General features: G+C 31.5%; 1 protein-coding gene across 1 annotated transcript in view; it reads right to left on the minus strand.

The window, feature by feature from the left end:
* The window catches only part of Cdh12 (cadherin 12), a 272,648-nt gene that overhangs the window by 194,540 nt on the left and 59,127 nt on the right, over window positions 1–18,981 (minus strand). The window lies entirely within an intron of this gene.

Here is an 18,981-nt window from a genome sequence, read left to right on the forward strand (position 1 = left end):
TTGTCTTATTCTGTATTGCTCATACTCTGGTGATTTATACCTTTGCTTATGATTTCATTCAGGTCAGAAAAATAATATATATGCAATACCAGTCAACCTCTGTATTTTACCTAGAAGGCCTTATTTATTTTGTCCAAAATAGCTGACAATTTGAAGACTTTTTCAAAGTTGCCCCTGCTTTGCTGGAGTCCTCTCAATGTAAACTCTTGCATCTAGCATCTATGAGTACCTTTGACAGTTACCAGTCCTTTACCCCCTTGTCATTTACAGTAATTAGATATCCATTCTCCATGCCATTCCCATCAGGATAACGGGCTTGCACTTTTGTTCCTAGATTACAAATTACTGATGGTTTTAGGAGAAGAGTCAAATGTTTGTGGGCAATACACCATTTTATTTTAACAAAATTGTATTGAACAAAATTTAAAAACAATAGAAAACTGGAATGATAGAATAAAAACCTCTATTCTCACCATTTAGAGTAAATAATTAGGAATATTGTGTTGTATATGCTTTGTTCTTATATGTACATTTTGGAAAAATGCAAATATAATAGTTCACTAGACACTCTTAAGCACTGATTTATTTAAAATAAGGCCTTATCCTACACAATCACAATGCTATTAAGTCATTTAAGGAAATTAATTAAAATTCTTATCTTTTAATAAACATCACTTATTCAATATTATGGATATATCTCTCCAAATATCTTCTGTTTTTGCACATGGATTCATCAAACTTTCATGAATTGCATTTGAATTTTGGGTCTTTATTTTCTTTAAAGATATAAGGATCACACATTAATATATCAACTAATTTTATTGTCATTTGTCTTTGTCAAAATCCTTCTGAATTTGTCTACTGAAACAAGAAATTTCTTGTTATGTCTTCTACTCTTTATTATTCTAGCTGTTTTATTAAATTTTTTGTTCAGTCTCAAACCATATACCGGCAAAATTGGTCACCCAAAATTCTGCTTTACATAATAGGGAGAGCTTTGTAACCAGAAATGGACACCTTTGGGGCTGGAGATATGGCTCAGTGGTAGCATGAAAAAGAGGCTGTTCTGACAGCTATTTTTACACATACACATTAAAAGGTAAAGGGAAAATTCCTTGTACAGGATTCCTTCAGGAAATATTGGAGTAATAATTGCATATAAGTGGTAATACTTATTACTAATTTAAAATGGGTATAGAATGATTTAGCCATATGGTTTAGCAGTTGATGCTTGAGATATGAAATAATATTGTATCCATTTTATTTAAATGCAGAATTAACTCAGCTAAATTGGCCAAAATATTTTTTAAAGTGAATTTCTTTGGCTGAAATACTTTTATTACATAGAAAACAAATGCTTTTTGCCATATCTTTACTGGTAAGCCTATAAAATACTAAATATTTCTGTTTTGTAGTTCTTTAGTTTCAAACTAATGCTTATTCTTCTCTCAGGAACATCACATTGGTTACTGGGTCAGCTAAAAATCCATTAGATTGTGATTATGATATTGTTTATAGACAAAAGAAGTCCAGACCAGAAGATGATCTGACTTCATAATGCTGTAATGCAAATTTCTTTCTTTCCAAAGTCACTAAATGCCCAAGAATATTTGACATTCTGGGCCATTCTACTCTCATGAGAGGACTCATTTGTTCTTTCTAGCTTGATTGTTGCAAATTGAGCAACAGGAATATCACTTCACAAGGTTAGGAATTCCCTTTAACAGTCCAATGTGAGTAGAGAACTCCCCCGCCTGGGTAACAGACCCAAAGCTATTTATCATCTGGAAATGTTTCACCTTCTATTTAAGAAAGTAGAAATCCATTTCAAAAAGGCCCACACTTCCCCAGAGATACACAAAAGAAGAGCAAAGGAGAACAAAGACAGCTTGCGATGTTCAGGAGCAACAAATGTTAATGTGCTAGGATATATTGTATATCTTGCTAAAGAAAAAAATACATATACTATTCCCCCACTATTCTCTTCCACCTCTTTTTCTCCTTGAATATTGCATGTATGGTTGCATGTAAGGGGCAAGTTATTTTCTCAGTTCATCATATTTTACAACTGTGCTTAATTTAGATTATATTCTATCACTTGAGACTGTCACAAAATATTAATAAGTGCTTCCATAAGAGTTAGAGAGGTCACTGGCTTGATGCCAGGGTTTTGAAGGAAAATTGGGAGGTTAAAATAATTTCCTCCCTACATTTCCCAAGCTATAAAATATTTTTCACAAAGCAAAGTTTTAGGTAGCAAACCATTCCTAGAAGATAAAGTATTTTTAATCAAATTTTGAGTAATATAATCTCTTTTGAATAAAATTGAATGTTATATATAAATTCAGGCAATGTGATTATTTTTTAGAATACTTAAATATGTACCATTTAGTCTGGACTTAAATTAAGTGATAATCACTTATAATAACATGTGATTATAATTAGATATCATTTATAAATTTTAATATTAAATATGATTTCTCCATTTTATTATTTTATTAGTCCTTACAGAATATCATGAACTATGTTATATACCCATAGGCATTAATTTTCAGACCAACCAGTAATATATGCTATCAAGATATGATGAATCTTTGAAAATAATTCACATATTCTAAATGCAAACTATAATTTTAAAAATCTATATGTCCTACACTAATTTCTTTGTATATATATTTAATAACACTAATAAAGCATATGAACCCAAATCTCTAAAGTAAAACTAAATTTAACTATTACCTCAGAAGTCATTATTATTATTATAGTTCATTTTATGCATATTTTATTTCCTTTCAGTTATTAATTTTTTAAATTTTAAAGAAAAACTTGTTTTTATTTGATAACACAAACTGTCTTATTACATGTAAACAAAATAATTAGCATTAGATAAATATAAATAAGATTTCAAAATTAAAACTAAATCCACATAAAAATTCTGTCACCTTCCAGTATATACAAAATATACATAATTTGTTAATAATAATAATAAATATCTCAGGTGAAATGTTTTAAACATATTTGATTCATTCATATACCTTAATTTCAGTACAGATCAACTGATTCATAAATCAACCAAGTACAGGATGCTTTCTATCTGTCGTTGGCTCTCTCTTACTGATACATTTCAAAAACTTCTTCCTAAGAGAGGACTAGGGAGGTGATGTTGGGTCTCAGAGCAATATCTGAAGAAAGAAAAGGTAGCAAATTGCAGCAGTCTCGATTTCTGTCCATAACCCTAAGGTCTGTTTCATGGGAAGAAAAAATTGGGGTCTTATATTTCCTGCCTTTATTTCTTACTAATATTTAATATGTGAAGTTATTATCTGCTTTCTATAAATCAACCCCTTAATCGTCCTTAGTGGGATCATTTTAATAATCAAACAATTTTCTATCAAGTTTTATGATTGCTGTAAATATATCTATAATGCTAAACCACTTCAAAGAAAAAATATATACAGTTTATGAACTTTGGAAAACCCATACCTCTTTTTCATGTTGCTTATTGAAGGAGAGAGAATGACAATTCACAGATCAATATTTAATGCATTTCTTCCCCAAATGAATCTACTAATTAACAATTTTTAAAAATCTCTTGCACATAGCCCTTTGAAACAATCTAATATAATAAGCACCTTAAAAGAGGTAGAAAGAAGTCTGTTATATCACAGAAAATGTCCAAAATTGATTTGTACCACATGTAATATATCTTAACCTGCAGCGGTAAATCAAAACAGAGTGAAATATTCCAGAAGAAAGTCACCTTCCCATCCCCATAAAATAGCACCACAGATTATTTTGGTCAATTAATCAATATCAGAGAATATCTAGACAAGATTCAACATAAGAAATATTGTTTAACTTTCTAATTTTATGTATATAGGAAGAATTCTGAGATATCACTGGGTATTCCAAGAAACAGCAAGACATTTCAAGATAGAACATCAAAGGTTTAAAAGAAAATCAGGGGACAAGCATGTATAAGGTGTTGAGGCAAAAAATAAAAAGTTATCTGTGGAATAGCAAAAAGAAAAATTACGGAGAGGTAAAAGAAAGAAAGGAGAGAGAGTTCAAAAGTATAATCATAAGTAGAAAACAATAATTAAATAAGAACACATATTAATTATTCTTCTAGAAATGAAAATAATTAGTGCACACATTAAGCTCACATAAAATGTGAGAAACGTTTACTGTTTTGCAGTAGTTCTTTAGCTTATTAGGAAATTTTTTCTTCTAACAAATTTACCTAATTATTGTGAAGGTGATTGAGTTTTGTGTATCAAGGGATCTTCTTCATTTAAAACAGTTAATTAGTTTTCATCAAGTGAATGTTTTCACTAGTCTTTTCTCTGTGTTTGCTAATCACTGGGTTTGACATTTATTTCTAGACTAAATGTAGGCTGCCTCTTTCCTGACCCGGAGTCCTCAGGTTGTTAAAGACGCTGCCAATTCACACCATCCACCCTTTCCATTGCCTCTACCCAAATTTAAAAACAAAATAATTTTTCTGCCAAAAATAGTAATTTTAAGTGTGTTAATATTTCAAATATATGTGATTTTCAAGATGAAATACGTTTTCTTGTTTTCAATGAAATATACCCTAGATTGTACCAATTCTACAAGTGGCTTTATCTTATGCTTAAATAGGCACAGATTTGGTTGAAAGATGTCATATTCAATTCAGAATATTTGACAACAAAAGTGTTATATATTGATATCAAATCCTTCTGTTTAAAATTATTCTTTCTCTGATTGACGCACTCTTTCTTCCTGTGCCTGCCCAGTTTTAATACTTCTATTATTTGTCTCAGATTTACCTCAGTGTTGGTGTGATTTCAGTTGTCAAAGTTTTTTGTTTTTGTTTTACTTAGTATAAGGCATTAGATACATTTGGACTTAACCGATTTTTGAGTTTCTAACTGATGAAATAAAGGACATGTGTTTCATGCTCAGTAATGGTTTCATGAACTTATAAATTAATAAAGAAACAAACACATAAAAATATTTGATCTTTTGGTTTCCTTTTATGTTTTAGTATGTAGAGAAACACAACATAGAATGACTTAAAATTCATGATAATGGATAATAATTATCTGGGAATTAGAATCCTAGAATGATCACTTATCACCTCTGTGCTATTGTGTAAATTACTGAATTTCTTTGTATTTCACTCTTTGTATGCAAAATAGGGATCATAATATATATATTTATTTTGTAAGGATACTTTAGATGATTTGACTTTATATTTGTTTTGCTTCTCTCCGTTTACATCCAAATAAGCCCAATCTAACAATATTTGTTTCAATTTATATTAATTTATATTAATGCATATGACAAAACTAATTGATTTCAAAATAATAATAGAAACCCTTATTGAGCTTTTATTTTTTGCTAGGTAATTTTATAATGCTTTTTATGTCTAAAATCACTTTAATACCCAGAGTAATTGTATCAGTACATTGCTATTATCTTCTTTCTTTTGTAGAGAGAGAAAGCAAGACACAATCAGGTTAAAAGTTCCAGGTGCACAAATAGAAAGACACAAAGCCAAAATACAAACCAGGTATTCCAAACCCATGTCTTTAGACTAACACTGGAACCATTAGATCACATTTAATTGGATTACACAGTAACTTTTTTGGTTTAACTTTTGAAACTGTTAGTCTTGAAAGAAAAAATAATTATAAATGACCCAAATAAACCTTCATCTTTGGTCAGAGAATTAGATTAACAACAGATGGAAATTATCCAAGAATTACTTTTGTGACATCATTTTGTTTGAACAAAACAAGATTTGTATTATTGTAAATTAATGAGTGAAAATATTTCATTCAAAAACACTTTGTACCGTTCATTAGTAATTTTACAAGACACTAGAATAGAGAACACAATTCAGTACTTCCTCCCAGGAGACAGAATACTGTGGTGAATACCTTTGGTCATGACAACACAGGCATTCATTCAGAACAGTTACTTTTTTATATTTTTATGACACTAAAATCATATTTTCCTATGGAAATTATAGTTACACATATCTTACATGATTTAAAGCATGTACTATTACCTTATTTACAAAAGTATTGTTTGTAGTTAAAATTTATCTGTCTTAATAATATATTTATAATCACAAATACTATTACAAGTCTTAATTTTACATTTGCTTTGCTTGTTAGTCAACTGGCAAAAGTGAAAAATATTTACATTGAATAGAATATAATTTATCTTTATGTCAATAAAATATTTCAATGAAAACATTTTTCCTGAGGTTGTGTACATCATTTACACAATAATTTGCTTTGAAAGATAAAAAGGTCTATTATTTTAAAAAAATGAAATACTTCTACTTAATTATACAAATAGTCATTAAACTATTCCTCACAATGAACTAACAACTTTACAAATAGATATGTATGAATATGTTTATATAGATATGTGTATATAAGTAAAAGAAAAATGAGAGAGAAGTTATTTGTATTTTCTTTTTTTCACACAAAATCACATCTTTGAAAAATAAATAAAAGGCCAAGTATTTATACATAATATAAAACAATGCTCTGAAGAACACAACCTGAAATTGCAGGGTCTGCTTACTTTCAAGGTTTGTTTGAAGGTGACCCATTTTCTATAGCAAGCATTAATGTGGGGAGTGCTTTTGTGTGTTCAAGCACAAAGCCACATCGTTGAAGTCTTTTATTTCCTTACTTCAATCTAAAGTAACTACTTTGAACAGAATTTGGAAGTATAATATCACAAATGTTCGAAAAATAAATCCAAGAACTTAAACAACTTGCTTTCTTTATGAGTCATTTTTTTTTTGCCAAATTTATTGTTAAAAATTCATGTCTCTCAGTCTTATATCCTTTAAGTATTTTATAAACATTACATTATTTGCATGATAATTTATATATTACATATTCACTTTCTGCTCAATAGTATGAAAATGAGTCATCTTACTGCTAAATTTAAGTGTATCAATGAGAAATAGTAGCAATAATTCAGTAAGTAGCATCTTATTTCTAAATACAGGTGAGCTAGAGATTTTTTTCTAAAGCTCTCATTATAAACACATTAAGGAAGAAATCATTCACTTATTTCCCAGTAGAACTAATAGGACTCCCAAGAAACCACTGAAAAGCTAATAGTTCTACTTTGACACCTTTAAAGGAAAAGAAAATAGAAAAAAAGAAAAAAAAGATAAAGAAAAGCTGTCACAGAAGCTGTGACTTGAACTTCCATTACTGTTAGCAAATATACACCATAGAATGCCTGACTGAAACTGATTTTGGACAATTGCACTTGTAAAGGTCAGAAATGATCATTATTTTTTAAAAAGGGTTTCAGAATTATAAAAGCAGATGCATAATTTTACATTGAGGGAGGCCTTAAATATGAATAAATCTTTTAAGATGATTGCTTTTGTTAGTAATATTATCCTAAAATATCATGGAATCCATGTTTGGAGTATGATTATGTGTTTATAACACATTATTTTTCCAAAATTGATGAATGCTAATGATTTCACAGTTATATTATTTCCAAAATTAAAATGAAAGTTTGTTAACTGATTTTTTTAGCTGCTTTTTAAAATTCCTCTTTCTCTTGGTAACTTTGGTGGCTGAGTAAGTTGTACACAGAGGTTTTGAAACCAACCAGATTTCAAATTTAGCTTATAATTTTATTGTATAATTTTGGATCATTAAATGTGAGCATACTCAACATTAAATTGAATCTAAATCATGTCTCATTTCTCAAATATGATCGAACTGCAACATATGGGGTAGTAGGCAGGATGGTATATGTTCCCTGTATAATCCCCAGGACTGTGAAAACTGTTCAATTTCATTCCTATGGTTAAGATGTATTATATAGCTTGACTAACCCTAAAATAAGAAGGTCATTTTGTGACCTAAATAAGCACATGAGACCCGTCAAAGAGAGATTTTTTGCTTTTGTTCTTGTTTTTTTCCAGTTTAGAAATGCTACCAGATGTGCCTCCGCTAGCTTGGGGGAGAAGAAACAGCACTTGAGCTGCTGATTGAATAGCAACCTTCAGGAGATGAAGATAGACCCTAGTTTACAGCTCACAGTAAAATGGGGACTCCATTCTCAGCTAGAAAGGAAGTGGCTCAGCTAACAACCCGAATGAGTTTGGAAGCATCTTTTAACCTAAGAACCTCACTGACAATTTGTTTTCTATCTTGTGAGATCCTGCTCAGAGAAGTCAGGTGTGTGGGACTGGAGCTCTGCCTGCAGAAGGAAGAACTAATGACTGGGGATGGTTCTAAGGTGCTAAGTCTATGGGGGTTTGTAATGTGACAACAGAGTGCGGACTGTAGAGTCACTACAGATCCCTAATATTAACATTACTTCATTTAAAGAAAAGTTAATAAGTCTTTAGAATAAATTGACAATTGCCATTTCTTGGTTATGTGACATGATTTGAGGAACATTATTTAATTTGTTTGATTAACTTTTTTTCTAGTATCCCTCCTCCTCTGATTTTGATTGAGCACTCTGTATTGATACTTTAATCTCTGTGAATCTATTGATGTTGATGGTTGCTGCTTGTTGTCCCTTTGGCCACTACACAGGCCAAGATCTCAGGTGTACCACCAACCTTTCTAATCAAAAAGAATAGCCGCTTGACTACTAAGATGATGTCCACCCTCCTCTTCTCCCACTCTGGAAAACACATAAAGGTAACTCTGACATCAGAGGAAATGAAGCCTCTACCCAAAGGGAAATTGAGACAAGAGAAATAAGGAATGCACAGAAGAAACAGATCTGATAACATCATGTTAGTTCCAGGGCAGATTCTTGACTCTGTATATATAAGAGTCCCAAACCTCCTAAATATGAATTTGGTTTTATTAGTCTAAAAATGATCAAAAATCAGAGACACAAAACAAACAAAAAATCCTGCCTAGGTTACCCAAAAACAAAAAGAATCACATTTTTTCCCATTTACTTTTTCCATGATATCAACATTTTTTGAACTCCAGCAGTATTCAAGTTGCAAAATTTTAGGGAAAGCTGCATCAATAAGTCCCCAAATATCGACATGGTTGGAGCATCTTTTGCTCTACATTAAAGGCAAAAGAGCAATGCAGCACATTTTACTATTGATATTATTTCATCCTTTATCCAGTTTGAAACTACTCTGTTTCTTATGTTAGATCAAAATGAAATGTCTGTTAACTGCATCTTGTGGAAGAAGGAATTGTAGACCATGGAAGTAGTATGTAACAAGCTCAATATTGAGCATAGAACTTTCATCATGTAAATATTTGCACAAAGGCAAATGAAATCTTATGTTGTGCTGTCCTGTCACTTTGTTGTGTGTACATGTGCTTCTGCCATTTAAATAATGACAGTTAATTAAATTTAATCAAATGCATGTATTAATTAATTTTATTGTGATCCTTACCAGCATTCTCCAAGCCAACCATTCTAAGCACTTTATTTAAACATGGAATTTTGAAAATGAAAGCCTAGCAGTCACCTCATTATACTGAATGTATGTTTAATGAAGCAGGGTCATGGATTATAGTTGCTTCCCATCCCCCTTTTCCAATTCAGAATCAGTCACACATGTAATTTCTCATAGAAATAAACTTATAACTTCTGTTTGATCCTTTACAATATCATAATTTATCTGATGTACAAGCAAATGTTCCCTTACCCTACTTTTTTGAGGAAAATAGTTTTCACTGAATGTAATGTTTCTTTAATTCCAAGTTTTTATTTTGCTCACACAAAAAAACACAAAATATGCTGTATTTCAGTTTAATACATGCTTCATTTATTGCCTTATAAAATGTTGAGTATTTTTGCCTCTATGATCTGTCTATGCTTACAGATATGATGCAGTTGCCACCCATTTTATACCCAGAAGCCTTCTCTGAGTAGTTGGCATATCATTTGTTGGTTCTGAGTATACAGTGGCCACTTATGGAGTTTGAAATTTATTGGACTATTCATAATATGAAGAATGACAAGGCTTTTGAGCAGTCAGTTCACATACCTATGAGTTTACAAAGCTGAAAGAACAAACAAAGCTATACATTTGAGGTTTAGACTCCTTCATTCTTGTTCTAGATCTATATCCACCATCGCACTGGAACAGGCCAGTCTTGATCATCACATAATCCCCAAATTGGAGAGATGGGCTATGCCCCATGTCAGCTGTCCCTCAATTTTATAATAGATGATTATAGGCATCTATCATATCAAAATATATTTATTATCAGACATTAAAAAATGACTATTAGTGTGATGTGAATTGATAAGGAGTTATAGACTTAAAAATAAGAGTAGCCTCCATGCATAGCTTCTGTTATAGCATAAAATCAGGCCATTGGAACTGAAAGGTACCTTAGAGAGCATTGTTTCAATTACTTCATTTCACAAATGAGGAAATTGAGAATCAAAAAGGCTAAGTGATTTTCCCAATATCGTAGAGCTAGTTAATTACAGAAATCAGAATAGAAACTGGGTTATCCCACTCTCTGCCCAGGATTCTTTCCAATATACTAAATGGAATTACCTGTCAGTGCTTTGACTAGGTGGCCCATGGAAGGAGCCTTATGATGTTTAATAAATCAAAATATTATGTTACTATAAAAGTTAATGCATTTCAAAGTAAAAGGAGCTTAGTTTTCTCATGGTTTCAGGTAAAATAAATTACACTAAATGGATTTCATAATAATTTCATATATAAATGCATTACAGTACTTATATGAGAAAAAGCCAGTAACACCAAAAGGCATCAGGGATGAGACTAGATCAATGCTGGGATTGGAAAGGACGACATCAATTTCAAGCCTCATTAGTAGCACAGGAAAAATAACAGGGTAAAATTAGTACATATAAGCTTTATTTTCAGACTTGGGTATGTGTGAAGAGAAAAACATAAATCAAAAAATAAGGATTGTTAGTTTATTAATAATAATCTAATATTTTCTATTTGAATACTTTTATCAAAACTCATGTGCTATTTCATACAAATTTTCTTTGACATTAACATTCCTTTTCTCCTTAGCAATGTCAGTGAGGAAACCAGAGCTTTACATATTAAAATACTTATCCAACAGGCTGTAGTTTCCAGGTTCAGAGAGTGAGAACAAAACTCAGGTGTTCTGACCTAGGCTTAATAATCCATTTCTTCTTTTATTTTATTTTACTTTGTATTATATGTTGGAATTTCTGAACAACAAAACTGAAACCATTTCCCCAACGTTTATCCCTATTTTAAAAGACCCAAAACTTGTGGACATGAGGAGACAGTAAATGGTGAATATTTTCTGCACTTCACATCTTTTATTATATGTTATATATTGGGGAACATAAAATTTTATGAAATTATAGTTACATGCTTGAAATGGATTTTAAATCTCTTCATTTTCGATGTCACAAGTGAGAGTTGTAAACCTGAAAAATTAAAGTTGCAGTGTAATTTATCTTACCCATAAATACTCTACTATACATTATACAGTTTTGAAGTAAACAATAATAGACAAGACTTAAAAATGATATTTCTCCATGGAAAACTGTGTGATAAATAGCTTGAGATGCAAGAATATAGCTGGAATTATATCACTTTGATAGAGAAAGAAAACTTTCCACTCCTTACTTGTACACTGTCTCTCTTACTTAGCATATAACAAAAAGTCAAATAAAAATTATAATATTTGATTCTGTTTGTACTGCAATTATGTATTGATAAGAAAATTTCCAAGCTGATAGATTATTATGTGTTCAGTAATGTCCTGACCACTTAAGATTGCTTAAAAAATCTACAGTGATTTCACACCTCAGAATGTTGTTTTCAATTGTGGGGTAGGAGGTTTAAAGGGTATTATATAATATCAAGTAATTTTTAGTTTTGTGTGTGTGTGTGTGTGTGTGTGTGTTTGTGTGTGTATATGTGTTTTAACTAGGAAAACTTGAACAGAAGCAAGTTTATTTATTTTTATTTTATTTTTTAAGACTGGTTTTATTTTGATCTTTTTCAATTGGGTGGATTGAGATTACAATATGAGAACAAAACATAGCTGTGAGAAAGACAGAAACTTCAGGGTTATATATGGGGTATAAATTATCCTTCATCCTTCTCTTTCTCTTACTCTTCTATATAACTGCTGAATTTCCCTTCTCCGACCCTACAAATTTAATTAAAATAGGCATGACTGATACACCTAGCAACAAAAAGAGCAGTGATAACCATGTTTAGCTCTGGAGTATTAAAAATAGTTGACAAAGGAAATAAAAGGAGCAAAGCTAGAATGCTCCTTCTTCCCTAAATATGAGAATTTTGTTTAAGATTTTAAAAGTTAAAAGCATTTACACCCAAACAATAATGTGATTCTACTCTTTGACCTGTAAATTATGTATTATTTTCATTATTATCACTATGATTAATTTTCTCTTGTATCTTTATACCCCAAATTGACTTACATGGTATAGATGACAAAAATTATTTTCTGCTTATGATAGAGCCAAATACCTTTGTGTCATGATTAATTATAATAACAAGTCATACTATAAATTTAAAAGAAGATGAACTTTCCAAAATATTTGAAAAACCAGCCTACTTTCTTTTGTTTGGGTAAAATTTTGTTCTACAGTATTTCCAGGGCCAGCTTTTCAAGAGGAACAGCAGTAAATAGTTTCTGACATAAAAGCAAATTTAACCCTACAGAGACGATCTATTTTTCATGTCACTTGACTGAATGCACCACAGAGGGTCTCCTGAGAGGCCGTGCCCCCCTTGATTGTGTTACCCAAGACGGTATTTTCTGCCTTTCCTTATCTTTCCCTTCTCATGGAAAGTGGAAAGACTTCTTCTATCAAAATAAACCATCGATAAGGAAAGTTTTCATGTATAGTAAATTTTAAGCAGGTTTAATTGTTTTTAAACCTCACAGGTAGGAAATTGAATACTCCCCTTGTACCAAGAAGGCATTTAATTTTAATGAGGACCTTAACAGTTCTCCAGCACCATCCACAGATTGAAGTGCTTCCCCCATTCACAAGTCACACAGGATATTTGAAGGGAATTTTATTAAAGCAATAGTAGCGCTTTCTTTCTTTATAAACTAACTTTTGTTTTGTTGTATTTTCTAAACTCAGATTTGCCAGATATCAAGTAAGCTAGATATATTGTTCCACCATGAGAAAATCATGGTTCAATCATCTTTGGATTTATTTTTGTCACATGCTTTTATCATCATCTTAAAAATGAAGCCTCAACATTCAAAAGACAAATGCGAGTCTGTCTCTTCTAACATTCCCACTGCATCTAATAGCATTTGATTCAAAATATGAGTTCTAAGAGCAAGTAAAAATTGACTTTTTTTTTAAACTCAAAATACAAACCCCTTGAACAGTCCCTTCAGGTTTGATGTTCCATCAGTTAACACTACGCTATTTTCACAAGAAATATGATTTGATCTGAGAAGAACTGCAGCGTCTAAAACATATATTCCCAGAACATGTCTCCAAGAGTACTGTAGCCATTAAATGTCTTCCGTAATGTCTGTGATAAATCTTAGTATTAGTGGCAGCATCGGTTAAAGGCATTTCTTTGGAACTGCTGGTCTTGTCTTACAGGTACTCACGAGCTATGGAATTTCCAGAAATGTGCAGAGGTCAATTTATCAAGGTGTTTCTCAAAGAAGTAACCTCACCAGTAGATGAAGGCAAATATTTTAATCTATTTGTCATCTCTATGTAGCTATAATGTAGACTATAATTTAAATGCACAGACTCTGGAACTAAACTGCTTAGGTGTTTAGCAATCTGACCTTGAACAAACAAGTTAACTTCTTGTGTATAAAACGGGAATAACTGTGACAAATGCGGGGACTAAAGTGGATAATAAAAGCTAAGGGTTTTTTAGAACACAAAGAGAAAGCAGTAAATATTAGCCAGTTTCCCTGTAATTGTGCCTACTTCTTTCTCCCCAATTTCTGTAGGAGACCACCTCTTTTGCTATTATTACTGAGGTCCAGTCATGCTTTATCTTCTGCCATCTGTGTTTCCTTGTGTTTAATTTTATTCTCTTCTGTCCTTCTCATATTTGATGACCTGAGTCAACCTCTACGTCTATTATGAAAATGACACATGGGACACTGAGATGGGATCAAATCTGCTTGAAAGAAAATAAGATATGCAACACAAAACAGATCAATGGGTATGTGTAAGTCTCACAGAGGGCAGGAAAATTAGGCTGTTGGGCATGCTAGCTTTTGACCTAGATGGAAAAGCAAGAGCTAGACTACAACTCTTGATTCTTGCTTTAACCACAGTAAGAATGGTTCTAGAACCATTCTATAACCATGATGGTTTCCTGGTATAAAATGAAATAAGTATTGCTGATTGAGGACCCAGTTATAAATGAGTATGAGTTTTTAGTGGCTGAAAGTATTTATCAGTTGGTAGGACTTTCATATATTTCTATAATAAAAATTGTTGCATTTAATCTACAAATGATGGTCTAAAAAATGAACAAATGCTTTACCTGCCATATACTACCTTGTGTGTGTGTGTGTGTGTGTGTGTGTGTGTGTATTACCATCAATGTGAAATTCAACTTATTATTCTCTCCCCCTACAAAAGTGTACTTATACTCTATTGAATATCTATTCAGATTAAAATGAAGTCTACCAGTTTTTAAAATCGGAGAGATATTTTTATTTAGATTTTTTGACTTATTTATATTATTAGAATACAGAAGAAATCAAGAACATGTTATTGACACTCATTTTTCCCTTTACCAAATATTTTACTTAGTCATTGCAAATATAATTGATTTCATGAATTTTCAGAAAAAATGGGAGTTATCTGATCATTTGCATCTATAAAATGCAAATTGATATTCTCACTCTATAATTTCTCTGATTTTATGAATTAGAAAACAAATGCCAAGAGATGCTAAATAACTTGCTCAGTTTAACATATTTAGAAGATAGGGAGTAAAAATGCAGATGTGATTCCACACTGTTTTCTACCAATAATTGTAATAGCTTTCAGTATAATATTTATCCATAAATCATAAAAGACAGTGAGGTATGCTACCTTCTATTCCACCGTGAACTTCTATCTTGAGCAATTCCTTTAACAGTATCATAGCCTTTTGCCATCTGATTACAAACTCGAAAATGAGCTATTTTTAGGGGAGCACCCAATATTCATTTCCTCTCATTATTTATAGAATCCTTCTGTATTATAGGATGCATTATCAGAGGGCTGTTTCCTGGGTAGCAGTATGTCAGATTACAGTGTTCATCTTCCTAGAAGAGAGCAAGGATAGACATGTGACTGCATTTCTCTTAATGAGATAGCATGGAAAATCCTTTTAGGTCTTTCAGGATAACATTTTTTTTTTTTTTTTTTTTAAGAACAGACTAATTTGGTATGTGCTTTGTGATGTTTTGTTTCATTTTTCTCAGTTTTTCATTTTTTTTCCATTTCTTGATAAAATGATGAATAGACAGAAGCTGGATTCAATGGATTGGCAATTTAGAAGTTCATTTTATGATGTTACCATGGAGTCACTATACCAAAACTAGGGTGTCTTTCTCTGGGCTTCTTTTTACACAAGGAAAATAAATCCCTCTTTTTTAAAGGGATAATAGTTGGATTTCTGTTTCTTGACATTGACTTTATTTCTGACTTAAAAGATTAGTGAATATTTTTCTTCACATAGTGGTATATATACCTGTTAAAATCATTTACAACTTTATATTGAGAATCATATACATATAAGGCATTTACAAAAGAGTGAATTAAACTTAATTAGTACTATAAGTATGCAATTTGATAAATATAGCATGAAAAGTATCCTAAATGTTTTGTTTGAGCCATTTTATTTTGTATTTTTCCTCAATGTCAAATAAGTTCCTTTTGTAAAAAAAAAATAAATATATCATGAATTCTTTACTAAATAATAAAAAATGTAAAACCTGAAAGCAAATGATCTATATTGAAATACAACTGCCCTTCTTGTCACCTATTAATTGATTGTTTTGTATACTAAGTTGCATAAAATCATTATGTAGTTTGTGTGTTTCAATAATATTTCCATTGTTCTATTTTCTAACAAAATATGAAATAAATTTCTTAAATGATAACTGTTTCCTCATTGGATTTCTTCTCCATACCCCTTCTACAATGTAATCAAAATTAAATTAAACTAATAGCAAACTATGTAGCTTAAAGTTGTCTGAGCATCTGTAAGCAGTATGTTTGAGCAAAATGTCATTTTCCATGAAAATGCAAAAATAGTGAATTTGGGGGACTTCTGGGTAATTCTTTTACTATAAAATATTATATAAAATTTGGTCATACGATGTCACATATCTCCATTAGCCTGGAGACACATTACAAAATGAAATATTTAATTAGCCTACTAAGATTCAGTGTACAGAGCAATATGTATAAAAATTAATAGACTGAAAGTATTCATAGACTCAGATTCCTGATTAAGGTATGATTCTCTGACGAGTGATTCAAAAAGGATACAAACAAGTATTTTCTGATTGAGTACTGTATGAAAAAATTCAGAACAAATTCACAACTCACAGGTGTCTGATTGGTCTTTTTCTGAGACTTATAAATTGTTTTACAGAATGACATAATGTAGTTGAAGACAAATATTTAAACAAAAAATAAGCTTTTGATTTAGTGTGTATATATTTAGGCCTAAAAAGTGCACTTTTTTGTTTTAATGATGTCTGTGCAGCAACTATAAATGGGTGTTAAGATATCTTACTGCCAGTCAGAAAATATAATTTGCTTTTATAAATTTATGTATAATCTTTTCCTTAAATAATAGATATAAATTTTTCAGCATGATGTATGTATATTTCACATCTATAAAAAGGACCATAATCTTCATATTTTCTCCAAGCCTTTATGTAAGTTGAGGAGAAAATCTGGAGTTCATTTAACTAAAACTAGTTGATCCAGTCAGCCCTTGCTATCAATTTTTACATTCCATTTTGAAAACAACTTAAACCATATTAAAAGCCAAACAATGCACTCATTAATACTCAAAGACTATGCTTATAGATCCAGTAATCTAGGCTTTAACATTTTACTCAATCATAGATTTCAATCATATGAGGAAAACCAGGAATACAAGTTCAGGATAAACATGATTAATAAGGAATTAAATGTTGAAAGGGACTCAATTACACTGACAGTGGACAGTTATTCTGAAGACTATGGGAAATAATAATTCTGTTGAAAAATTCCAGTGTTGCAGGTATTAGCTTGAAAAGTGGGTTATTTATATATACAGGTGTAGGACAATACACACTACTTCAACATGAAAGGTAAGTGGAAGGAAGCTCTCAGGAATATGTATTTTTTAGATGGAATATTTCTCCAAGACTCTTCTTAATTTGGGGGGTATAATCTATAAATAAATCTTAATTTGATTTGCTTTATGAATGAGTGAATATTCGATGAGCAAATAAAATATTTAGACTTACTCTAAATCAAATTCCAAAGGTAAAATATAAAAACATTTCTTTTTGAACTTAAAACAATCATGGTATGTCAAAATATTTTTGATTCAAATTTTTATTTCTTGTCTTTTCTCTGTCCCAGCACGTTATAGTTCTTCAAATAGGATTGATTCTACTGAAAAGAAAAGGAAAGCATGAGGCTAAAAATACTCAAGTTGCTTGATTCCGACTCCATGTATTTATCTTTTTATCAATGAAACCGAACTACAGTCTCCTCATCAAACCTCCAGTCCATTTGCTCTCTGTTCTACCAATGCAGTCAACCTGTTCTTTTCTTCCTTCTGTTCATTATAAAACTGAAAACATATGGTCTTGCATTTTCATAAGACGCTTGTCAAAGGACCATTTTTTTGTTATACTGTATTTTTGTAGTGACTGTCAAAACTGGTTTATGCAGTCAGCGCTCAAAGTCTATAATCACAAAATGAACCTGACTGGGGAAATTTGAGGACTATGGCCTGTTGTCAGCAATAACAATGGCTCCTATTTTACTCAGTGAAAGTAAAACCCTTGCAGTGACATCCTAGTTTTTTACATATTTTGTCCCTACACTATTTCCACTATTTCCTGACCTCCTCTTTTCCTCTCCCTTTGCCACTCTATCCAGTACCCGAAGTCTTGTCACATCAGGGAGTTTTATTGGCCGTTCCATTGCCTAGAGCGCTGATTCTCACATATCCACATGGATAGTGCTCACTTCCTTCTGCCTGATCTTTGCTGAAATATCATCAAAATTAAGTATAGTTGTCAAATCCATTTGAAATCTCCTTCTTCTCTTACCTCAAATGCCCCTTTTCTTTCTAACTTCGATCCAGTTGCTGTTTGTTTTTGTGACACCAGGTATTGAGCCTCAAAGCACTTTTCCACTCAGCCATATCCCCAATGCTTTTTATTTTGAGACAGAGTCTCCATAAATTGCCCAGGCTGGCAATCTTCCTGCCTCAGTCTCCAGAGCCTTTGGGATTACAGGTTTGCAACACCAAGCCCAGAAGATCTATTTGTTTTTTAAATATCACTGGTCACCTTTAACATATTACACAACATGTTTTACCTGTGGTTTGATGCTTTTGACTTTAATCAGTCTACAAGAAATTCATTTCCATGAAAACAAGAGATATTGTTTCTTTTGTGTCCCAAATAAACTTCCAATCATCCAGAGTTTTGTCTTGTTCACTGAGATTATTCAATAAAAGATTTTCTATCACTATATGAATATATACTCACTCATTCAAAATTTTTTTTCCTAGATGTAAAGGTTAATTTGTATTGTCAACTTGATTGGATTAATAGATGCTGATGATTAAGAGGTTTCTGGGTGTGTCAATGAGGGCATATCTAGGAATAATTGGAATGTGGGATAGTGAACTGAAGTGGAGACCCTCCCTAAGAGTGGGCGGCACTGCCCAATAGGATGGTGACTAGGATGGAATGAAAGTTGGAAGAATAAGGA

The sequence above is a fragment of the Sciurus carolinensis genome, chromosome 6, assembly GCF_902686445.1.
Source record: "Sciurus carolinensis chromosome 6, mSciCar1.2, whole genome shotgun sequence".
Classification (NCBI taxonomy): Eukaryota; Metazoa; Chordata; class Mammalia; order Rodentia; family Sciuridae; genus Sciurus; species Sciurus carolinensis.